This window comes from Castanea sativa, chromosome 2, assembly GCF_040712315.1.
Source record: "Castanea sativa cultivar Marrone di Chiusa Pesio chromosome 2, ASM4071231v1".
Classification (NCBI taxonomy): Eukaryota; Viridiplantae; Streptophyta; class Magnoliopsida; order Fagales; family Fagaceae; genus Castanea; species Castanea sativa.
Genome location: NC_134014.1, coordinates 17,116,796 through 17,132,814, shown reverse-complemented (window position 1 = coordinate 17,132,814; position 16,019 = coordinate 17,116,796). Strand labels below are relative to the sequence as shown.

Here is a 16,019-nt window from a genome sequence, read left to right as displayed (position 1 = left end):
TTCCTTCCTCCCAAACGAGGCCTAAAGTTCTCTAAAATGTAATAGATTGTGACGTGTTTCATATTAATGGGACATTTACTGTAATTTTTTTTTTAAACTAATCTTTAAAGTTAATAAAAAGAGAAAAAAAAAATCTCTTCAAGCCCCCTTCCCCCCCCCCCCCTCTCTATTTTCTCACCAAATTAGAGAGAAAACAAAATCACCATAAATAGTGGGGTAGGAGAGAAAACTCTTAGACCTCACCAAAATTTCCCAAGCTTAGTTCTTAAATTGTATTAAGCCGATCTTTTGATCACACTCTAATATGTGAAAGCAAACTAAGGTTGATTATGCTCTTGTGGTAAATGGCTAACTTCTTTTGGTGTCATGGCAACAGAATTGGCTTCCTTAATTTTGGATTGCATGGCCATCCTGGACCAAGAGTAGATTTTCTGTCTACATCACATCTTCAGCGAAGCCAATGACGTGGTGGATGGACTAGCAAAGAGGGGTAGGGAGCAACTGAACCGGCTAGAAGAATACAATTAATGTCTAAATTTTATTTATGACAACTATGCTTGGGATATTCTGCAACTTGGCAATTCTTATTCCTTAAGGATCCGTTTGGGAGTTTATAAGGGAATAGAATAGAATGATCATTAAAGGAATAGAATGGAATTGAATGGATTTAGTATGGAATGGAATGAAATTTAAAAATCTTGTTTGGATGTTATAATATAAAGGAATGGAAAGAAGTGGAATGTAACATTGTTTGGAAGTGACATTGGAAGGAATGAAATAGAATTATTTTATAATAACATTACTATTATATCCCTCATTTTAAAAAACATAAAAAATAATTCTAGTTTATAGAAAAATAAAATTTTATTGTAGCTAAAAAACAAGTTATGTATATTTCTATGTTGCAAAGCAATTCACGCATTACATATTTATTTTCAACAAAATAAATATTGTCTAAAAATGCAAACAAATATATATAAAAAAATAAAAATAAAAACTCCTGTAATGAGTTTTGCCAAAAAAAAAAAACCATAATCCATTCCAAAACTAAAGTTAGCCAAGAAATCCCATACTTTTTTAAAAAAAATTTAGGTCTAGACATCAGTGTCAATAGGACACATTTGCGCTCATGATTTGGGCAACCAAAGAACGTCTCCTTATATGTTGGATTTTCTATAAAAAAAATATGTAGGCCTCAGTCTTTGATATTGGATCCAAGTCCAAAACGCCCAAAACTGCATGAACTTCTGCTCCATATGACTTTGAAAAGTACTTTACCATAATCTCAGTCGCCCTATCAATTGCCATTGATACATTATCAAATGACTAGGAAATTACATTCCCAAGTTCATCATCTTCTGCCAGTCATCTTTTCTTGATTTTAGAAGACATTGCATCTTGTGATGACACTTGAGAACGTGCAACATTAATTTCTAGTGACCTCTGATCATCTTCCACTTCAAAGTTTTCCAAAGAAACTTCATTTTGAGAGATCAAATTATCAATCTCATTAATAGTGGTTGATGCAGCATACCTAGCATATTTTTCCTTTTGCTCTATCTTTAGCCCAAAGTTATGCCATCTTAGAGTAGTTGGGCATAGATGTTGTCATCCACTTCTTAGCCACAAGTTTAGACTGTTACAAGCCAAGAAAAATTGTTATACAATAGATATAATTATGTAATATAAAATTAAACTCACAAAAAATAGTAATTTATCGCTATGAGTAGCTCCCAAACTTCTAGTTCAGCTGTCGAAATATTTAAAGAATCATTCCATCCAAAACCACTCAATCCATCTTTAAATATGTCATAGCATTAGTGAAAATTCTTTTTCAATGTCTTTTGTCGATTTTTCACTTTATCCTTATTAATCTCCATTTGAAATTTTTCATCCAGCTCTTCAATATGTCATCATATGCCTTAGAGGCAAAAGTTCCATCAACTCTAGTACCTATGATCATCTGATGTGAAATACCATCCTTTAAAACATCATCCATAACACTACTCCATTGTACTTCTTTGCTTGGATCTCTACCATTCTTCTTTAATATCTTATCCATGCTATAATTAATAGGACAAAAAACACAAATAAAATATTATGTAAATATTAATATTGATTATCAAATGATAGAGAGCAATATCAAAATGACAAGAGAAATTTGCATAACATTTAGGTCTAAGTAATTGAAACATAACATAGTCTTAAATGACATGACAACAATAAATCCAAAAACTATCACATTTGGACATAGTTTTGCCACATGGCTCACGCTATAGAATCTCTTATAATATCTCCTTGCTTAATATCCTCATCATCTTCTCTTGGATTAGAGGCCGCATGTTCATGATGAGAATGTAAAATCTCTTCATCAACTTCAGCAATAAGACTTTCATCAGGATCGACACCCATTAAATAATTATAAAGTATGCAATATGATAAAATGATTTCATTGTGTGTGTCAACACAATAACTAGGCTCTGTAGTACTTGCTATGATAGGAAATTTCTTTTTAAGTACATCAAATGCTCTTTCAATAGCATTGCACAATGATGCATATCGCAAATTAAATAATTCTTTAGCATTTTCAGGGGGACAAACAGAGTACTCTTTTAAATGATAATGCACTCCCCTATAAGGTGCAATCAGAGGACTTTTATTCATGTATCCTGCACCAACAAGATATTATTTACCTAATAAAAAATAACAATTGTTAATTATATACCATAAAGTTTTTAATTATAAAGAATACATCCTAATATGTATTTGAATTCAATTTACTTGTGGGATTTTCAAATTATCGTTTCTAGTTAAAGTACTCTTTATTATTCTCGAATCTGAAGCAATTCCTTCCCAACCCGGTAATACGTACATGAATTTCAAATCAAATGAGCATGACACCAACACATTTTGTGTTGGGTAACCCTTCCTACCCCGATATCTTGGTGAATCCTCATTAGGCACTTTGACACAAATATGTGTTTCATCAAGTGCCCCCATACAATCCTGCAATTAAAAATATCTCTCAAAGACATTTACCTTAAAATATACTTGTACTAAACTATTATCAAATATATAATATATACATGATATATTTACCTTAAAATATGGATTGAATCTACTACTCTGTAGTATTTCAAATGGCACTGGGGTTCCATCAGCTGTCAAAGGAACTGATCCTCTAACATAATTATTGATCTTAACACATTATGAAAATGGCGACTAATGGTCTCACCTGAACGACAAAAAAAGGACATTGTATGGGTCTTCACATTATGTGATAGAGTGTGAAGAAATTTGGCAACTTGCTCTTCAACCGTAGCACATTGTGTGTCTTGAAGATCACCTTCTCTTCACAAAATGTCACACAAACCTTGAAAAGCTTGTGGACCCATACATATTACATCATAACATTTTTCACTAGATCTAAGTTGAAGCATTATATCATCATGAACTAATTGTCTTTCTATAGTTGATTGGGTAGGAATGTGGGGAACACGTCTTTTCAATTGTTGCTTTCAAAGAATAATGTAGCACAAATAACGGCATGAAACATGAACCAAGGCTAGTTTCCGCATATATTCCGAAAAAATTATAGTCTTAAGTACCTCATCATTCAAATCCAACTAAGTAAAAAAAAAAATAGTTATGTTATTAGTCAAAGAAATTATAGGCACATTCATTATAAATTTTGGACACTTCACAATATGTTTTTGCATTCTTTTAAACTGTAAATTAAATATTTTTTATATTTTAACATATAATTAAATATATGAACAAGAAACTTTTACAAAAGAAATAAAATGTCAAATATTTTAATGGTAGTAGACAAAGTGGCATAAAGTGTGTATCAAATAATGTGTATAACACGTAGTCTTATGCATATCACGGTAGCAGACAAAGCAAGAAAGAAAATACTAATGTTATGATACCATTCTGGACCCCATTTCAATTTGTCCAATGAAACAAAATATTTCGATACTGACTTATTTCGACGTACCGTTTTAGAGTGTTTCAGGTTTCCAAATATATAAATCATTTTGTAACTAGACACTCCTTACGGGTGTCAACTGGTCAAAACCAATGTGTATTGCTCTTGTTATTAATGAATCAACCCCTCTTTCTAACACCCAAAAAAAAAAAAAAAAGTGCTAATCATTAGCTTAACTAAATTCAGTTCCTTTTGTAACTAGACAATATTCCGGTAGGGGTGTCAACTGGACAAAACTAATGCGTACTAGTCTTTTTATTAATGAATAAACCCCACTTTCTACCCAAAAAAAAGTGCTAGTCATTAGCTTAACTAATTCAGTTTGAGTAATTAAACTACCTAAAAATAATCTAGCAAACTCAGGCCAACTTGGTCTTTAAATCTAATTGATGTCGACTTGGTCTGAAATTCTGAATATATTCTATGACAGCCAACTACACCTTTAATTCATTGACTTTTGTTTTTGTTTTTTGTTTTTTTTTTGAGAAGATTAACGCAACCATATAATATATATTAAAGCCATTATTTTATAATATATGTGCTCATATATTTCTTATATATAATATCATAGGTGAAAGCTATATATCTAGGTTGCACATAATTGAACTAAGTATTACATTTGTTGTAAAATGTTTAGTAGCTTAAGTGTTTTATTTAACCATCTACAATATTTTTGTGTCTTTTTATCTCTCTCAAGGGTCTTGTCTAGTTAGTTATTACTATTAGTCCTTACTTATTATATTTTATTTTTGCCTTTTTTTTAATACTAAAATAGTAAGTATGCTAAAAGACATGAAGAATAGAGAAAGGTGTGGTGTAAACTTAAGCAATTAATGAGATAATAATAAAATAAGTTAATGTGAACTTTTGGGTAATAGAAAGAGAAAAAAAAAAAACACTTAATGAAAAGAAGTAAAAAATTCCTACTTTTCAAAAAAAAAGTAAAAAATTGCTAAATACAAAATTAGAGTGTCACATGGTAGGACCTCATGCACTCTCACATGAGGTCTCTGCTTATATATATAGATTGATTTCTCGGACGAGTTTTGACAAATTTAACAATTTTTTGTATTGTAGATGCCGATTTTGTCCAAAAGGGTTCAAAAATGACTAAACCAGATCACCATAAGATCCAAGCAAAAGGATATATAAATTCAGCTCCATTTGGTTTGCAATTGCGTTTGGAGTGGAGCGTCTGCATCTGGAGTCTTTTTTTTTTTTTTTTAAGTCCAGCGCCTGTTGCACTATTCATGGAACATGTACAGTGCAATCAGGCCAATGAACAGTAAATTCATTAATAAAAAGTAACCAAAATATATATTTTTTTATTGTTTTCAGTTTTCAGCAAAATAAACGATATCCAAACGCACACGAAGATTGACATCTTTCTAGAAATACAATAGTAAAATCTTGGATCCTTATTCAGAAAAGAACACCCAAACTAGCTACAAAACCTTATTATCATTTATCAAACCTTGCATTAACAGGCCATTACAACTGCCTCGCCAACAATATATACTTGGTCTACCTAAGCTTTTGAAAAATAAGAAGCAACATATTTTAAGGGTGTTTTGTGTATGTGGCAGTAAAATACTACTTTCTGTCCCTCTCTCTTATCATCTCCTCTATTTTCTTCATCCTGCTATATTTATGTCTAGTTAAAATTCGAAATATTCTTTTGTCTATTTTTTCATCCGCCTCATAAAGTGAATTTTGAACTTGACTTTATTTTTTTTAAACCTAGGTTGATTGGGCAAATATCCAACTTATTTTGCCATTCCAAAAATCGACCCTAACATTTTGGTGACTCCACTGGAAGTCAAGCGGTTGAAGTCGAAGAGATCAAGCCACTAAAGACATGAAACTCGTGACAAATAAAAACAAAAACAAACTCTTGGTAGCGTGAAGGCAGAGCACTGTTGCGATGCCCCTCTTAACCGAAATTTGGCTTCACTGTGCCTAACATTTAGAGGCAACAAATTATGATCCAACTTACCAAACCCATAAGCATGTGTTGTAAAAGCCATAAATTCTGCTTGGTTCACTATCCAGTAATAGTGTCTTCTTCCTTGTGAGGCACGAAAAGAAAAATGATTCATGTGTCAGTGTGTGTGCTTGGTAGATAGGGTTTTTTTTTGTGTGGTCAGAGTAACCATTTTAAGAGAACCTAACAGTTGTAGTTAATTTCCAAGGTATGTCATCACGTTGGTTTGAAACCCAAACCATCATCTAGCTTAATTGACAGCTGTGAAAATTGATAAATGTTTGCTATACATACAAAGCCCAATAGCATAGTGTGAGCTAGAAGTACATAGCTGTTTTACTTTGCTTCTTCCTTCAATATAATTTATTTTGAAACTTTAACAAAGAGATAAGGTTTGCTGCGGAACGTCCAGGGCATTGAATGTTTTACATTCCCATCCATTAAATTGTTCCACACAACTTGACTGAAAAGCTCATACAGCTAATAGCTTCCATACTAGTGTTTTATTTTGATCTTTCTTAAATACAGTCCTAATGAATCAGGATGGGCCACATCTATTCTCATTCATATATTTCGTTGTTCTAGGGGTTTCTGTTGAACTTTATATTCTGAGTCCTAATGCTAACTCTCTTTACATGAAAACAGGGACGGAGGCATTCATTGACCAAGGGGGGCAGTGGCCCCCCCTAATTTAAAAAAAAAAAAATTTATATATATATATATGCATTAATTTTAGCAATTTTGTTCTATAAAATTACATTTTACCCTATTAACAATATTATTGAATCTTTTTAGAGTAACGTTAAAGATACAAACTTATTTACAATATTTTTATAAACTATTGAGGTACAAATTCTTATTGGTTCGCATCTGAGTTTATTGCTTGCATAATTTTTTTACTTATCAATAATCACTCACTATATCATCAATATACTTCTAGCACTTTTCTCATTTTAAAGGCCATTAAAATTTTATAGATCTAAAATCTAAAACAACATATACTAGCCCAAAAACATTTGTGCAACAACAAAAATCACCAATAGCAAAGCTAAAAAAAATTAAGTCTAATTAACCAATTTTACTCAAATAAATAATTGCCCTTTAAAAAGTTTTAAATAGAATAATTTTGTCTTTACCTAGCAAATGCACACATTAAAAATTAAAAAAAAAAAACCTCCACGACTAAGAAGCTGCCAAACTAGAGGTCAAAGTCGCCCCCCTTAACTTAAAATCTTGACTCCGTCCCTGCATGAAAACATCCAACTATGAACTATATAAGTAACATATTATTTTCCTTTTTGATTGGCCTTCCAACTGAGTTTTCTCGACTTCTTTTAATCATTACGTTTTTCAATATCTTCTCTTGCCTCTTATAGGCACAATCCCCAAGTTCCAAACTGAAAAGGCATATTTAGATTTATATTGTTTGAAATGGATTTCATCTTCAATAGACAAATCATTGGTGGGATTGTACCTGCATTGTTGACAGTCTCAATCCTAGTGGAAATATGCTTTGCACAGAATGTTCCTGCTTATTTTGTTTTTGGGGGATTCCTTGGTTGATCCTGGAAATAATAACTACATTGTATCACTCGCCAAGGCTAATTATATTCCTAATGGGATTGATTTTGGAATGCCAACAGGCCGATTCACAAATGGAAGAACAGTTGTTGACATCATAGGCAAGTACTAATTCTCCTGCACTTCGCATGCCTAGTTCTATTTTGCATAAAGTACAGGCTATTAAAGTACTAGATATGCAAATGAGAATAGTATTTTATTCGTCAAAAGTTTCTCACCAGGTCAGGAATTGGGTTTTAAAGACTACGTGCCTCCTTACTTGGCTCCCACTACAGCAGGAGCTGTGATGCTGCAGGGTGTCAATTATGCTTCCGGTGGAGGTGGAATTCTTAATGAAACTGGAAAGATCTTTGTAAGGTTTCTGCTCCACTTGTATAATATTTTTCCGTAGTAAGCACTAAAAAGCAATTGCTCCTGTGGTTATGAAGACTTTATTTTGCTCGATGTACATACTACTATTCTCATAACCATTCCAATGATGTTGTGAATGAATCACTGAAAGAAGATTAGGTTGTAGACTTCCAAGTAAACTAATCAGTCGTATGCTTGTACCCTTTGCGCGCAGTTTTTATCCTATTTGATAAATATGGAATTCAAAATAATTTTGAGCAGCATTTCAGTATCTTCATTGTGTTAGGACTTAGGTGTACAGCTATCAATAGGTTTACATAAACTGTTAAATTTGTATATGATGCATAGGGAGGTCGGCTCAACTTAGACGCGCAGATAGACAATTTTGCAAACAGCAGGCAAGACATAATCTCAAACATTGGAGCACCTGAAGCTCTAACATTGTTTGGAAAAGCATTTTTCTTTGTTACAATAGGCTCAAAGGATTTCCTTGATAACTACCTGACACCAGTCATCTCAGCCGTCAAGCAAAAGTTGGTCACCCCAAATGTATTTGTTGGTGCCATGATTTCAAGATATAGACTACAACTTATGGTAATATTTTAGAAACCTGTTGTTTTAAAGCCACGTTATTTCAATTCAATTCAAATGTTACTGATTCTGTTACCAGAGGCTTTACAATTTGGGAGCAAGAAAGATTATTGTGGCAAATGTTGGACGTATAGGGTGTGTACCTTATCAAAGGGATATCAATCTATTTACGGGGATGCCTGTGTTAGTTTTTCGGGATAATTACACTTTGTCCACCTGTGGTTTGCCTTTAATTCTATGTGCCTACCCGTGGTTTAAGTTTTGACACTTTGCCCACTTGTGGTTCCCACCGTTACTTTGCCGTAACCCGCCTCTCATTCAGCCGTTACTCTAACACGTTTTCTTTCAAAATCAAAACACAAAACATATCAAAAAGTTAGGTTTTTTGATTGCTTAAAACATATGCCCAGGAAAATCAAACCTAGGTCAACCATTATAAATATCATATTTTCCTTTCTTATATCATAACCATTCATTCCTCGGAGACCAAAGATTATATGATATTTATAATAAAAGAGAGAGAGGGAGAAAGAACGCAGCAGAGAGAGAGAGAGGGGGAGAAGGCTAGTGGAGATCAAGTGTCGCTAGAAGGACAAAGCCGGCGGTGATCGGCGTTCACCAAGCAGCAATGCCTCATCCGCCTCCCCACTACCGCTATTCCTCCTCCCCACTGCCAAACTCGGAGCACCATCCCCAGCTTCACCGATCCGAGGGATCACCAGACACTCCACGCCCGGTCAAGATGAAATCTTCAGAGCACCATCATGACTACGATCACGACCGTGACTATGATCGTGACCATGACTTCGCCGGTATATAGGGTCAGATCAGCTTTCTCGCTTAGATCTCTCTCTCCCTCCCTCCCTCTTCTTTTCAAAGTTTAGATTTTTTTTTTGTTATAGATTGTTGATGATTTTTTTTTTTTTTTTATTGCTGTGAAGTTTCAGGATCAGTGGGTTTTTTTTTTTTTTTGAATATGAGGCTAATTTGTTTATTTACTGCTTCAATTGGTTTTAGAGTAGTTAAACTGATAAAGTTCAAATTGTTATGCTTTAATGTTATGGAAAGTTGCAATTTTGAATTGGGTTCGTTGTAATTTTCGTGATCTTGGAGATACGTTTTTGTACAACGGTTGGTTGGCACTTTGTATGTACTTTTAATTGGTTTTAGGAGCAATGTTTGGTTTTTCTTTTTACAAAGAAAAATCGCTTTCAGTGTGCTAATTGAACAGTACCTATATTCTATCTTAGTTACATTGTAGTTTGAAAGAGTTGGCTGCTAAATTGTGTGGTGTAAATGAATTTGTGGTAAAATTTGATTACTGTGATTTATTTCATTTCAACATGTTGTATCCTGCTTGCTTAATCTTACTTTTTTTAGTATATTCTTATTGGCCAGTCTGTTAATTGTAATTTTTTTGGGCATATGTTCTTGTAGAAGTTCTTAAATAATAAGAAACCTTAACTTTTTGATCTGTTTTGTGTTTTGATTTTGAAAGAAAACGTGTTAGAGTAACGGCTGAGGGAGAGGTAGGTTACAGCAGAGTAACGGTGGGTACCACAGGTGGGTAAAGTGTCAAAACTTAAACCACGGGTAGGCACATAGAATTTGAGGCAAACCACAGGTGGGCAAAGTGTAATTATCCCTAGTTTTTTAAATCAGTTGGATCAATTATTCAACGCCGAGCTGAAAAGCCTTATCACAGACCTCAGCACTAATCTTCAGGGATCAAAATTTGTTTATGCAAATGCTTAAAGCATCGTAGAAGATATCCAGAAAAACTACATATCCTATGGTGAGTATACTGAAGGTTTTATTGCCAGGTCACATAGGATAGGAGTGTCTTAAATTGTCACGCTCATTTAAATTTACAATTTCCTAACAAATTAAGCTTTTGGTATACGTAGAAGAATTTGAACCATGTCTTCGCTCTAAGGAGAACTTCATGTTTTATTTAACAGGTTTTGAGAATGCCAATTCTGCATGCTGCTACCTTGTCGGTCGCTTTGGGGGTTTGACGCCTGTGGTTCTCTCTCAAAAGTTTGTAGTGACAGATCCAAGTATGTGTTTTGGGATCCATTTCATCCTACTGAAGCTACTAATGTTCTCATTGCAAGGCATTTCATGGATGGTGACACCAATGACATTACACCTATGGACATTAGGCAATTAAAAGGAGAAAAAGTATGAGACATATCTTTCTTTAAGAAGAACGACGGAGTGAGGTCGACGGATTGATACCGCAAGGATACATATAGGACGGATCTAATATTTGGTATCCGACCAATGTGAGTAGTTGTCATAAATTCTTAATCACACGATATGTTTGACGTGGCTTTGCTTTATCTCTACACAAGCGTGCACACCGGGAGTTCTTGCGGTATACGCTTGACCATAATAAAAAGACTCCTATATGGAAAGGAATTCTAAGAGATATGCAAAATCCACGAGTCACTCTCCAAATAAGGAAAGAACTTCTTGATCAAGGCGTGAATTTAGGCCCAACGCAACTATAAATACCCAAAAACACTCACAAAGCAAGGTACGCATAATTATCTCGACTCTAGCACTCTAGGGTTGTAAAAAATAAGATTCTAACTTGACCTTCGGAGGGTTTTTGGCCGGCACCACATCGGTGCTCTCTTTTAGGTCCTCTATTTTCCTTTTGCAGGCGTTGCTTTGGTTCGAGGAGTGCTTGCAGCTTATTGGCGATTTTTCGGCATCATCATTTGGCGCCATCTGTGGGAATACCTACTCTTCCAGTCCCTATTGGAGTCCGGTGTATCACTGACGAGCCTCAACAACGGGCTCCTGGCTACGAAACTGTACATTCCTTTTGACTTGACGATCTCCGTCGGACAGTGACAGTGGAAGAATTCTTCCACCGTCAACCTTCAAGCACCATCAGACATGGCCCCGTATAAAACTTCTACGCCTATGAATACTCTCCAGGCGTTTGGGGAGATCTGAGTGATGGATAGGCCAAGGTATTGAAGCAGCCGACGGTGGAGAGAACTCAAAGGGAATCTAAGCCCTGCCTTTAGGGCTTGCTCATAGATCCCGACACCGTCGACCCCCCTGTAGTAACATTTCTCGGACTTGTGGGGGAGACGTAAACGGATGTTATCGGGTATTTGATACTTGGTCCTAAGTGTTTTGAGGTGGGATTCAGTGATTGAGGACCTAAAATCATTCACTGTCCAGAGAGGTAGCATGACGAACTCTCTAAGACCGTCCGGACCAATCACAGATTGAACGGGGGGATCCACACCATCTAAGCTACTACTTGACGACTCTGAACTCTCCGTCTCCAGACCATCATCATCTAGGGAAGGAGAGGTACTGGACGGATTCCTTTCTTCACTTGAAGTGTCAGGATCTCTTGGACCTGACGGGAATCTCTCATCATAGCTCACCCCGTTGCAAACAAACGATTGGTTACTTGACGCACTAGACATTACCTACAGTTATGACGGTATAACCTAAGACACTGATGGATCTAAAGAAAGTGCATATATATAAAATAATAAAATAAAGAGAAAGACGGAAGAAGGGTTTAGAATACATACCGGATCGAGATCGAGCAAATATGAAATGACGGATAGACTAGTTGGACGACAAGAATGCACAATAGAAATGACAGTGGCGCTCTGATTGCAAATTTTTTATAGGAAGAGAAAAATGAAGGAAGAAAAGGCAGGCTTTTATAGAAAGAAGGGCACGGAATACGAAGGGTCACCTTGTTTGAGGAGAACAGCAAATCAATAAGGGCCACGTGTCCTTCGTCATAAATATTGGCCACGTGTCCTTCGTCATAAATAAGCTTAGACTGACATGTCTCAATAGGATGCCATAAGGACGACTGCCACTCCATGAATCCGTCTAGTATTTAGCGACGGACTCAAGGAGTGAGGGGGCAACTGAAGAGGAGAAAAAGTATGAGACGGATCTTTCTTTAAGAAGAACAACGGAGTGAGGTCGACGGATTGATACCGCAAGGATACATATAGGACGAATCTAATATTTGGTATCCAACCAGTGTGAGTAGTTGTCATGAATTCTTAATCACACGATATGTTTGACGTGGCTTTGCTTTATCTCCACACAAGCGTGTATACCGGGAGTTCTTGCGGTATACGCTTGACCATAATAAAAAGACTCCTATACGGAAAGGAATTCTAAGAGATACGCAAAATCCACGAGTCACTCTCCTAAGAAGGAAAGAACTTCTTGATCGAGGCATAAATTTAGGCCCAATGCAACTATAAATACCCAAAAACTCTCACAAAGCAAGGTACGCATAATTATCTCGACTTTGGCACTCTAGGGTTGTAAAAAATAAAATTCTAACTTGACCTTCGGAGGGTTTTTGGCCGGCACCACACCGGTGCTCTCTTTTAGGTCCTCTATTTTCCTTTTGCAGGCGTTGCTTTGGTTCGAGAAGTGCTTGCAGCTTACTGGCGATTTTTCGGCATCATCAGGCAACTTGCTCAATTGTGATAAAAGCCTAATGATTGTAACGAGATGCATTCCAAGATTGATTTGAGCAAAAGTTAGTTGGATATTTGTACTCTTTGGATGACAATAACATGGCGTATTTTATAAGACTTTATCAGTATGAATAAACAGGAGTATCCTGAGAATAGTGACAATGAAGCTTATTGAAAACCAAGTAATAATTGAGGTGTGCTGTATAATGTGCTAGTTTTTAAATTTTTTCTAGTTGTTATGCATTATATTTGGTACCGATAAAGGACTTTAAAAAATAAAAAATAAAAACCATTAACCCAAGCTCTTAGACCCAACAGCCAGACCTGGTCAGGTTCTTTCAAGAAGTTTGTTCGCAATCCACCAGGACCACCCATTGGAAAGCCAACGCCGCCATCCCATCAAACGATTGAAGCTCCATAACCCCATGTCGGTCAGACCGCACCACAGTGAGCCCCACCATGACCCTCACTTTGCCCAGCACCATGCGGCCGCAATCCCACCATCAAAGTTCAAACTAGCGACTCCATCTCAAGGGTAACAATAACTAGCCTTTTATTTAATTTTAAACCCCGCCACCTTCTTTTCTGTTCAAACTCTTCCCCTACAGTGTTTAAGATTAACTAGGAGATGTCTCGCGCGATGCGCGTGTTCGTTATTAGTTATTTTTTAATTCTCATATGTGTTATAATGTTTGAAAAATTAATTTCAATTATATATTATACGTCACTAAAATAATGAATGAAAAAAAAATTGTAATACAATATATCCATAAGTAATCATAATTAATTAGACTATAAAAATGTCACTATATGCCCTTTTTTGTTTGATCACGTGTACATGTATATTTAGTTTTTACATTTGACTATTTCCAATATAAAATTTTTTATCATTTTTTTTCAAAAGTATTTATTTTTTTTAAAAGAAAACACGTGAACTTTTGAAGGCTAAACATCTAAGATTTAAGGTTTATAATTTCTAATTCTTAAAACTAAATATACATGCCAAGAGATTAATGAGTTTACTTGCGTCTGAGTACCTTAATCACTTACAAAGATTAAACACTTTCCAAAAATATAAATAAAAACAAAAAACACATTCCTTTTAGAAACCCCATATATATGTTGTGAAAGTATTGTATCAAGCTTTGATAGTGTTGTTAAGGGGTTTAAAGCATATGTACTTGAAACCAAAGGCAATTTCATACTCTTTTTTACACTAATTTCTCACTCTTTGTCTCTCTATCTCTCCAGTCCTATTTTTCTTTTGGCCTCTTGATATTTTGTGAAACTGGAATATATAAAAGAACATGAAAACTAACATTGAATGGAGAAAACCTTTCATTTATTAAATTAATGAAACTAAAAGTGGAAGAGTTCAAGAAGTTGAAAAAGGAAGTAGAATCAAATCTTTTAATTTTCTACATTTATGGCTTAAACTAATTATTGATAAGAAGATGGAAGGTGAAAGACTAAACAAAAAAGTACTCATACAAAGTTACAAACCGACACATGTCAGAGCCTCATGCACTTCTGCATGAGGTTCTGCTTTTATATATATATATATATATATATATATATATATATATATATATATATATATATATATATATATATTGACTTGACCCGGTCCATCTGAAATAAAGAAAAAAAAAGTCCAAACCCATTAAACTACCTGAAACAGTCAAAACAATTTTTTTTTTTTTTTTTTTTGAGAAGGTACAATGAGTTTGTTGTTTTGACTGAAACAGTCAAAACAACAAACTCATTGTACCTTCTCAAAAAAAAAAAAAAAAAAAACTCATTGTACAGTTACACGGTCACACAAGCCCTTGACCCTGGTAACAAAACCCAAAAAAAAGCCCTTGACCCAACCCAATAAAAAAATACCAGACCCGGTCCATTTAATATCACAGGCCCAACCCGTATCAGTCCCCAAAAAGAAAAAGAAAAAAAAAACCCTTCAACTCAGCTTTTGACCCAACCCAAACATTCAAAAAAAAGAAAAAGAAAAAAAAAACATGAGGCACAGTCAAGCTCCCTTGAATTTCATCAGCTTAACGCCCACAATATGATCAGTCCAGTAAACATCCGTCATTAAGATTCTTGTTCATTGACTTATTATGGTAATATCAAAATCACCTTATTTTGATGGTTGTAAACATAATCCATGGGATTTTGTCGACTAGATAAATGGTATGAAGCAATTCTTTGAGCAAGCAAATTTTGCAAATGACATAAAAGTTAGGCATGCAAAGTTAAAGTTAACAGGAAGAGCACAAATGTTTCGGGAGGATCTTGAATATTTCCATTATATAAAGTATGAACGGACATGCCATTAGTTCATAGGAAGATATGAAAGAGAAGTTTTGTGAAGAGTATTTGTCACCATTTTTTCAAGATAAGTATCTACCCCAATATCAATGTAGTAATTTTCAAGTTGAAGCAAATACGATGAATTATCATCCCATTTCATGTCCTCAGTGCACTTTTGAACAATCTACCTTTTGTAGAGGCAAGGAATTAAAGGAATTATCTAAAAGCTCATGAAAGGTGTTCAAGACTTGATTACTCAGGTGAATGATGATATCTTGATAGTGGAAAAACATCAAGTAACACCAAAGCCTAACATTGCCAAAGACGTACATGCCCTGACAAGTGTTGCTTTAACATGCGTGCAAGGAAACGAACCTATTAAAGAGCAGCAAGGTGAAGAGATGATTTCTAAAGAGAGTATTATGTTAGAGGGTGCACATGATGTGATATTGGAAGTTAATGAATCTGTTTTTGATCAACCTTCCATGGTGTGTGAAGACAAACAATTTGCTAAAGTGGAGAACGTGGATAACATGATGCTTCCAATGGTTCAAGATAAGATTGTGTGATTCCACACATTGATTTTGTTTTTCCAAAAGAGTTTGACATGGGGGAATTCAACATATTTCTTTTCTTTGTGCTTCCTAAGGTGATTCCAGACTTTAAGCAAGTGTTACTTGTCAGTATCCTAATCTTTCAATACTTTAAAACTCGAGGT

The 16,019-nt window shown here is 34.9% G+C and overlaps 1 pseudogene; it reads left to right on the top strand.

Moving 5' to 3' along the window:
• The first annotated feature begins 7,406 nt into the window (after positions 1-7,406).
• On the top strand, positions 7,407-15,870 carry LOC142624964 (GDSL esterase/lipase At4g16230-like; annotated as a pseudogene).
• The last annotated feature ends 149 nt before the right edge of the window (positions 15,871-16,019 follow it).